Source organism: Carassius gibelio, chromosome A6 (genome assembly GCF_023724105.1).
Source record: "Carassius gibelio isolate Cgi1373 ecotype wild population from Czech Republic chromosome A6, carGib1.2-hapl.c, whole genome shotgun sequence".
Lineage (NCBI taxonomy): Eukaryota > Metazoa > Chordata > Actinopteri > Cypriniformes > Cyprinidae > Carassius > Carassius gibelio.
The window spans coordinates 15,402,983-15,413,382 of NC_068376.1; positions in this window are offsets into that span (position 1 = coordinate 15,402,983).

A 10,400-nucleotide genomic window follows, 5' to 3' on the forward strand; every position below is an offset into this window, starting at 1 on the left:
AGTAGTCTGATGGCTTGAAAATAGAAGCTGTTCTTCAGTCTGGTTGTCCGTGATCGGATGGATCGGAAACGTCTGCCAGATGGCAGTGTGGCAAACAGGTGATGAGCAGGATGAGTGCAGTCCTTGATGATACTGCAAGCCTTTCTCAAGCAGCGAGTCTGATAGATGTCCTGTAAAGCTGGGAGTTTATGGCCAATGATGAGCTCTGCTGTTCTCACCACTCGTTAAAGAGCTTTGCGGTCCAAAGAACAGCAGTTGCCGTACCATACAGTGATGCAGCTGGTCAGAATGCTCTCAATATTGCAGCGGTAGAAGTTTGACATGATGTTAGAGGAGATGCCAAACCTCTTCAGTCTCCGCAGGAAGTAGAGATGCTGATGGGCTGTTCTCACTATGGTCTCTGAGTGAAGTCTCCAGGAAAGAGCCTCAGAGATGTGAATGCCAAGGAACTTGTAGCTCTAAACCATCTCTACTATCTCTCTGTTGATGTGAATGGGAACGTGACCCTCTCTCTGTGACTTCCTGTAGTCCACAATCATCTCCTTGGGCTGACGTTTAGAGAGAGATTGTTATCAGCACACCATGCTGTGAGTGCATTAACCTTATCTCTGTAGGATGTCTCATGGCCATTAGTGATGAGTCCTAGGATAGTAGTATTGTCAGCAAATTTGATGATGATGTTGGATCTATGCTTAGCAGAGCATTCATAAGTGAACAGGGAGTACAAGAGAGGACTGAGTACACATCCCTGTGGGGCACGAGTGCTGAGTGTAAGTGAGGAGGATGTGTGATTGCCAATTCTGACCACCTGGGGTCTTCCAGTCAGGAAGTCCAGGACCAAGTTAAATACGTGACTGTTAAGACCCAGATTTTTTTCAGTTTGGCTATAAGTTTGGTAGGGATGATGGTGTTAAATGCAGAGCTGTAATCAACAAACAGCATCCGCACATAGGTGTCTCTTCCCTCCAAGTGTTCTAGTGCAGAGTGTATGGCTATTGCAATGGCGTCATCAGTGGATCTGTTAGAACGGTAAGCAAATTGTAATGGGTCCAAGGTGTCAGGCAGAGAGGAGCAGATGTGGGATTTGACTAGCCGTTCAAAGCACTTCATGATGACTGATGTCAGTGCTACAGGGCGGTAGTCGTTCAGGCAGGAGACAGTTGTTTTTTTGGGAACAGGGATGATGGTGGCTTGCTTGAAGCATGTGGGGATCACTGTAAGACTCAAGGAGAGGTTGAAGATGTTGGTGGAGACATCTGCTAACTGGACAGCACAGGCCCTCACGACACGTCCGTATATGCCATCTAGACCTGGAGCTTTGCGGCCGTTGACTCTCTTGAAGACCTTACTCACTTCGTGTGTGGTTAGAAACAAGGGGCAGGTGTCAGTGTCAGTAGAGCCCCTTTCACACTGCCATTCAGGCAAATACAGGGGTAAAGTGTTCCTGCAATTGGTCCCTGGTCGCTAGATTTGGCACTTTCACACTGCCAGTGATGACCCGGTATATGTGCGTGCTTTCACACACAACCCTTGAAGATCCCGTAACGACACGTGACATCAGCGCGTGACGTGTAATGTACGAGTCGACAACGCTAGGCACGTTATACTTTCACTGAAGCGAGCAAACGGTCTCGGCGTCAGCGCGGAAAGTGAGTAACTAACTGATCTCTGCTTCATTACAGTTTGCACATATGTTTTCGTCGCGAATGTTGATCTTCCTTCAAAACAGCTGGTAAAAGAGTCGAGCGATAACGCACGTCATCACTTCGACATGGAATTAGATCTGGCTTTTGTTCACACAGCACTCGTCCCGGGTCGAACCCCCCAATGTTACTAGGTCCCCGACCCGGGTTCAATTCGGTAATCAATTCCGGGACGTGGTTGCTTTCACACAGAAGGCGACCCGGCAATGTTCCGGAAATATTGCGGGTCCGACGTGCAGTGTGAAAGGGGCTTAGGTATTTTCACAGCAGGAAATGTCACACCACTGCTTTTCCTTCCTTTGTAGTTTGTGATGTAGCGTAGACTGCTCCACATGCGTTGAGGGTCAGAGCCTTGATATTCTGACTCCACTCTGTCCCTAAAGTCTCTTTTGGCTGATTTGATTGATCTTTGAAGGTCATACCTGGACTTCTTATAAGCAGTTAAATCACCAGGGTTGAAGGCAGCAGTCCGTGCTCTTAATTTGGCCCGCACCTCACCATTGACTCATGGTTTCTGGTTTGGAAATGATTTAACGTTAATGGATGGAACAACATTCTCTGTGCATTTGTTAATGTAGCCTATCACAGAGTCTGTGTATTCCTGTATGTTGTCTCCTGCTGCATCTTGAAACATCTGCCAGTCTATTGATTCAAAGCATTCCTCCAGTGTGGAGATGGCCTCTTCACTCCATTTGTAGACTATTTTAGTAACCGTTTTTTCCTGTTTGAGGCATTGTTTGTAGGCTGGTAACAGCAGTATGCTAATGTGGTCACCTTTGCCAAATGCTGGTCGTAGGAGGGGTTTGTAACTGTCCTTTAGTGTAGAATAGCAGTGATCTAATGTCTGATCACCTCATGTGGGGAAATTTATGTGCTGGTAGAATTTGGGAAGAACTTTCCTCATATTTACCCTGTTAAAATCCCCAACAACGATAAAAGCAGAGTCAGGATGAGCAATTTCTAATCCGTTTATGGTGCTGTACAGTTCGTCCAATGCTTTAGTTTTGTCTACGTGAGGCGGGATGTAGACCACCGTAAGAATGATTGAATTAAACTCCCGCGGGAGGTAGAAGGGGTGCACTTTAACGGAGAGCAGTTCAATCTCAGGGGAGCAGTGTGTAGATAAAACTGTAACATCAGTGCCCCAGCGAGGGTTAATCATAAAGCACACGGAGTTTAGCAATCTGTCATGATGAAAAACAGAGAATCCAGGCGGTGTAGTGGCCATATCGGGTACTTCTGAGTGTAACCACGTCTCACAGAAAGCCAGAATGCAGCAGTTAAGAATGTCCTGTTGGTATGTGATTCTCGCATTAAGTTGATCAAGTTAGTTATCCAGAGACTGTATGTTGGCTAACAAGATGGTAGGGAGAGGAGGATTACAACTTATTTTCCGTGATATGCATAGAATTCCAGCACGCATGCGTTTCCTCCTTTTCCGACGGTGTCTTAAGACGCAAGCCGGCAACAGAGGGCGCGTAGACCCTGAAGCTGGAGTTCCAAGGCGGCGTTGTTTCCGAGCCGAAGTTTAAATTTGATCGGATGTCCAGTAGTGTTTGTCGATCATACTGTATTAGAGTCTGTACTGTCTGAGCAAAAGTAAGTATACTTACAAGTAACACAAATAACACAAAAAACACGAAAAAAACAGCAAAGTTTACACAGAGCGCTCGTCAGCGACGCCATCGTTGCGGCACGCCGGAAGTAGGAAGTGCAAAGGTTATGAAGAGTAAGGGTCAACACTGTAAATATTGACTCATTATATTATTATTATTATTATATTTTATTTTTGCCAATAAAAGCCTTTAAAACGTATGATATGCTTATCATTGTTTTTCAGTATACCATAGAAACATGGAAAACTAACCTGCAAATACCAAAGCAGCGAAAAACTCACTGCCAAAACTTTTGGCTATGACTGTAGATTCAACAATGTGCTGGTAACATGGTTCTGAGATTTTGGTCCAGATTGACATCATAGTATCACACAGTTGCTGCAGATTTTTGGGTTGGACCCCCCTTTGCCTCCAGAACTTTTTTAATTCTTCGTGACATAGATTCAACAAAGTGTTGGAAACATTACTCAGAGATTGTTGTATTATATCATATTGATATGATAGCATCACGCAGTTGCTGTAGATTTGTCGGCTGCTCATGATGCAAATCTCCCATTCCACCACATCCCAAAGCTGCTCTATTGGATTGAGATCTGGTGACTGTGGAGGCCATTTGAGTAAAGTGAACTCATTGTCATGTTCAAGAAACCAGTGTGAGATTATTTGAGCTTTGTAACATGGTGCATTATCCTGCTTGGAAGTAGTCATCAGAAGATGGGTACACTGTAGTCATAAAGGGATGAACATGGTCAGCAACAATACTCAGGAGTGTGCCAAAGAAATATCCATCACACCATTAGATCACCACCACCAGCCTGAACCATTGAGACAATACAGGATGGATCCATGCTTTCATGTTTTTTACGTCAAATTCTGACCCTACCATCTGAATGTTGCAGCAAAAATAGAGACTCATCAGGAAACATTTTTTCATTCTTCTATTGTCCAATTTTGATGAGCCTGTGCAACCTGTAGCCTCCGTTTCCTGTTCTGTCTTCTTGACAGGAGTGGCACCCATTGTGTTCTTCTGCTACCGTAGCCCATCTGCTTCAGGGTACAACGTGTTGTGCATTCAGAGATGGTATTCTGCACACCTTGGTTGTAACGAATGGTTATTTCAGTTACTGTTGCATTTCTATAATCTAACCAGTCTGCCCATTCTCTTACATCAACATCAACTCTGACCTCTGACATCAACAAGGCATTTTCGTCCACACTGACGCTCACTGGATATTTTCTCTTTTTCGGACCATTCTCTGTAAACCCTAGAGATGGCTGTGTGTGAAAATCCCAGTGGATCAGCAGTTTTTGAAATACTCAGTCCAGCCAGTCTGGCACCAACAACCATTCCACGTTCAAAGTCACTTAATCCCTTTTCTTCCCCATTCTGATGTTTGTTTTGCATTTTAGCAGATCGTCTTGACCGTGTCTACATGCCTAAATGCATTGAGTTGTGATATTTGTGTTAAATAACAAAATAACATAAAAAAGTGGCGGGTGAGAGTATTTATATATATATATATATATATATATATATATATATATATATATATATATATATATATATATATATATATATATATATATATATATATTTATATATGGGGATAAAGTGGGATGGTACAGTGGGAGTAAAATGGGAGACACATGATGGCACCAGTCCAAGGAAGTCCAGCCTTCCCAATAAAAGCTTTAATTGACATTCAGCAAGTCAACACTTGTAATCAACCATTAAGTCATCAACCAGTTATTGCTGTTGGCAAGCAGTTTTGAAATGTCAGTATTTCTCTATTCAATTAAGTAGGAAGCTGTACTTGCATTACTGAAAACAGCTGAAAATAATGAAAGGATATTGCCAAGATGGCTACGTTGTGTTTTCAGGACAAAAGTATCAGGTCACTGCAAATTGTGACATTTTAGCTTGGGCAAGTTGTGATTTTTTTTTAAGAAAAAATTTTATACAGTTTATTAATAATATTTGTTGATCAAAATGATTTGATGTTTTTGTACTGTACTCTTTACTTGTCATATATAATTTTACACTATAATTAAATTACTGTTTAAGTTTTGATGTAGAGCTTATAATTCATTGTTTAATGTTGGGTTCCATTGTGACAACTTACCTTCTCAGTAGTTTCTGAAGCCAAGACTTTAAGGTTGTATACAGAAATGAACCTTTAAAAAAAAACGGGAAATGAGGAATAATTCTATGAGACAAACAAGACACTGCGTCCTCTATGGGGGCGCTATGGGAAACACCTCATCGTGGCCCATGTCTGAAGCATACAGCACATTGAGAAAACACCAACAAGTTGGCCGGCAACAGCCTCTGACGTCACTACCAGTGCAACCATAAATAAGCACAGGGAGAAAACGTCACCCACTTCTTCATCTGAAGATTGCGTCCAAAGCATGGCAGGAATCTAGAAGATGCAATGTCTCGTTCCCTACTCAGGGAACCATGGTTCCATTCGTAACTTGAGATCCTCCATTTCAAGAGAACTTTGAACTGCGTCCTATGGGGCTATGGGGAACAGTATACCCACGCCGCCATGCTGAGGGGAGAGCAGGCCAGAATCATGGCGAGCACTAAGCACCAACTCTACCATTTCCATGGGAGTTGCCCCTGGGACGTTAGATGGCTGTTCGTGTCATCATCCCTTATGGCCAAAGGGGCTACCGCTTGCTTTTGCATAAGCAGATCTCAACAGATCCTAGTGGCAACACCCTGTTTAGATAGGTATCCAAGGATAAATAGGTGGAGCGGTGCCCAAGATGAACGGGGCTTTTACAGACTCAAGAAAGGGCATGAAGCAACCATGTGAAGACCCCACCACATAGGATTTTTAGAAAGAACGCAGAGTACTAGCGTGCAAACTTACCACAGTGTGGATTTCAGAAAGTGTGCAAAGACTTCACGTGCACACTTACCATAACATGGATTTGAAATACTGTTCTAAAGGGGGGGCCCTCCTGGCAATTTGATAAAGCAGCTCATAGATGGAATGGTGCATCCCAAAACAATGTTTGAGAGTCATCAACTCGATCTATGGTAATAATGCTGGAGTGGCTATAAGTTAATATCTAGCTGAGGGGAGGGACAAACACCCAGCTCTCAAACGAAGGGGAGTTCGACCTACTGCATGTTCCAAGCTGGAACAGCTAGAAATAAATTTACTTAGCTGAGGGAGCACAACCCAACTCTCTCGTGAGAGGGGGGCTCAACCTGCAGCATATTCCATGCCGGAACAGACCAAGATGGTTTGGCTGCAGACTTTTTATTTTGTTCTATTTATTGATAACTGTTTGTTTGAATCTTGAACCAGTAGCCAGGTGGTGAAGACAAGAAAAAGAAAATTACAATGTCACTTGCAATCGCTACTTGCACTCTCCGCTACCTGTGACGTCACTTGCAATCAACACAAATTGTGCGTGTTGCCAATGGAGACAAGACGCTGTGGTGGTAATTAAATGGTTAAAACTAAATTAGTAGGCCTACTACTATAACGTTCAGGGTCCTGCAAGAAAAAGACAAGACCGGCAAATTCGTGGCCACAGAACAGCAAAATATGAACGCATTGCACAAAGTCTTTCGTTAAGCGTTTTCCTCCCGTAGATTCCTCAAGTAGCGATTGCAAGTGACATTGTAATTAAAAATATTTTTCTTGTCTTCACCACCTGGCTAATGTTGTAAAATGTTGAGAGATTCAAACAAACAGTTATCAATAAATAGAACAAAATAAAAAAATAAAGACTGCAAGTGATGTCACTAGTGGAAGTGCAAGTGTCTGAGAGTGCAGGTCTGAGAGTGCAAGTGCAAGTCTGCAGCCAGACCCTTCTCGAATGGACAGCAGTAGGCTACCTAGCTGAGGGAGCACAACCCCAACTCTCAACTAGAGAGGGGGCTCGACCTACAGCCTGATCATGAGAATCAGAAGGGTATGAGGTAAGAGAGGCTGCTGGACACCAGGTGCTCTGTGAAAAACAGAGAACTCAACTCTTATGTTAGAGGAGAACTCTGAATTCAGAGAGTAGTGCCATCATAGGAAACCCTTTTTGGTAAAGGGGAGCGCTGCTAAAATACCAGGAGAACAGCCTGTGGAGCGAGGAATTCAACTCCTCACAAGGGGAGAGAACTCAGGCGCTTAAAGGGGGTGCCAGGCTCACAATAGCCCTTCATGTTAAGAGAAGCGATGCTTGAAGTGTATTAATAAAAACACACTGGTTGAGTGGAGCCCAATGAAACAAGGTCTACCCATCTCGAAGAAATGGAACGAAGCTGAGCGCGTAACCCTTACCGTACTGGATTTCAGAGATTGTGCTGAGTCCTGCATACACACTTACCACTTATGTGGATTTTACAAAGTGTGCAGAGTGTTCAATGCACACACTCACCACCATATGGTTTTCCGAAAGTACAAAGAGCTTAGCGTGTGTATTTAACCTTCTGGAGTCGATTAACCTGTATAGACGTTATGAGGCATTTTCTCCTGATAACCCCGAAAAGAATTTAAATTACACTTTCAGTTTTGATCGTACAGATAGGAGCAATGCATCAATCGAATCTGTAAAGGGTCTACTTTTTTGTATACAGAAATAATAATAACAAAACTTTGTGCATTTATAAAATAAAGATAACAAACAAGGTGTGCTGTCTGCAGCCTTTGTCTGCGCTGATCTTCATTTTCAAACACGTCATTAAAATGAACTGTAACTCAGTGAATACTCAACGAAGAGACATGAGACATATATCTATAGAAAGCTTGACGTCTAATTTAAACCAAACAAGTGCTGCCGAAAACACATATTCTTTGATAAAGTAATCAAAATGGAAACATCGCGATGTCCGTTACATACACCCCCTCCCGTTCACTCAGATCCTCCGACCAAAACCTTCTTGTTATTCCCCACACTAGACTTTCCACCGTGGGTGGTAGGTCTTTCAGTGCCCTGGCCCCAAAACTCTGGAATTCCCTCCCACAACCTCTTCGTGACTGTTCATCTCTTCCTTTCTTCAAAATGCATCTCAAGACATTTCTGTTTAATGATCACTTCTCCTCATACAATTCATAATCCATCTACTGTATGTTTTGCTGTGTTACTGTTTGTATCACTAATTCTTATGTTTCCTATGTAATGTTAATCTGTTTATTCTGTTATTATGTCTGTTATTCTATTACTATGTAAAGCGACCTTGGGTCTGAGAAAGGCGCTATATAAAATAAACTTATTATTATTATTATTATTACATCATTCATCCCAAAAAGATGTGATGTGGATTACCTCAGGATTTGAGATTTGGATTTCCTTAGAAAATAGAAAATTCACCATTTAATTATCAATCTTCCCCAGCACTATAAAAGCACACACCTCGGATCCTCAGATGTCCGATCTCATGACTACACTACGAAACATTCCCCAACTAGTTACTTGCATTGACTCCTACTGATACTAACCATTTGTGTTTACCTTCTCTCTCAGCAATCTACCTTCTCCATCCCTTAGTCCCAGTTACTCTCCAGCGTGAAATCCATCTGTATCCCCTCTACTCACCATGGCCGAAGTGTGTGCTCACCATCCTCCAGTCTGCTCACCACCCTCCATCAATCTGGTCACCCCATCCAGCAAGTTGATACCCGTTGTCAAGGATCCCCCTTCAATCTCCATTACCCTTATATGTAATATTCTGCTACCTTCAATAAATACCAGTTTCCACTTATCCTCTGTGCCAGTCCATTTCGTTACAGAAGATCGGACCGGAAAAGCTGAGTGTAACAACTAAAACTCCATAATTATGGGAAGAAGGAAGCGGGAACTGGCGGACAATCAAACAATACTTTAATAATCAAAATAAACACAAAACAGTGCGGCAGCCCCTCACGGAAGACTGCCGCACACAAACAAAATCAAGACCTAAAATAAATCCAGACCTGGTCCTCTCTCATCCTTCACTGTTGTCGCTCCTGTTTTATATCCTTCCATCTCCTCCATGGGACTTGAGACCGGTGGGTCGTGCAGGTGTTGCTAATTTTTCAATCACTCCACCGGCCTCGCACCGTCCCCACGGCTCTCGGCCCCGCCCCACTCGTCACAATGAGCAAAGCCGATCCATTTCAAGAACTGGTGGATTCGTTGCGGCAGTTATTAACACCTCACGCCGCAACCCCAACTTCTCTGGCAAGCACTCATCCACTACAACATCCTGCATCTTATTTGTCGACAAACATCATCTATTCTAGTCTGGTAATCCGACCAACACGATACTCTGGATCGGCGGAGGACTGCAACGGGTTTCTTCTCCAGTTTTCACTCGCTATTGAGACTCAACCACAATTATATCCCAACGAAAAATCTGAAATTGACTATATCATCTCGTCACTCACAGGTCCCACTCTACGATGGGCAGAGACCAACCACAGGTCTTACACCGTTGGGGGAAGTCGTGGCCTAATGGTTAGAGGGTTGGACTCCCAATCGAAGGGTTGTGAGTTCTAGTCTCGGGCCGGACGGAATTGTGGGTGGTGGGAGTGCATGTACAGTTCTCTCTCCACCTTCAATACCACGACTTAGGTGCCCTTGAGCAAGGCATCGAACCCCAACTGCTCTCCGGGCGCCGCAGCATAAATGGCTGCCCACTGCTCCGGGTGTGTGCTCACAGTGTGTGTGTGTGTTCACTGCTCTGTGTGTGTGCATTTCGGATGGGTTAAATGCAGAGCACAAATTCTGAGTATGGGTCACCATACTTGGCTGAATGTCACTTCACTTCACTTTCACTTTCAATGCGTACTCGGTTACCAGCCCCCGCTCTTCCCTTGGTCTCGAGACCCCTCCGACATTCCTGGCGTTGACTATTGGTTCCGGGAGAGTGAGAGAGTCTGGGATGAGGCACACCATCACCTCCAGCGGGCAGTGCACAGGCAGAAGACGGCAGCCAATCTGTGTCGCGCATCTGCTCCCACCTACCAACCAGGACAGAAGGTCTGGCTGTCCACTTGCGACATCCGACTGCACCTGCCCCGCAAGAATCTGAGTCCCAGATTTGTCGGCCCCTTCAATTCCATGCCTCACACCCAGATCACCC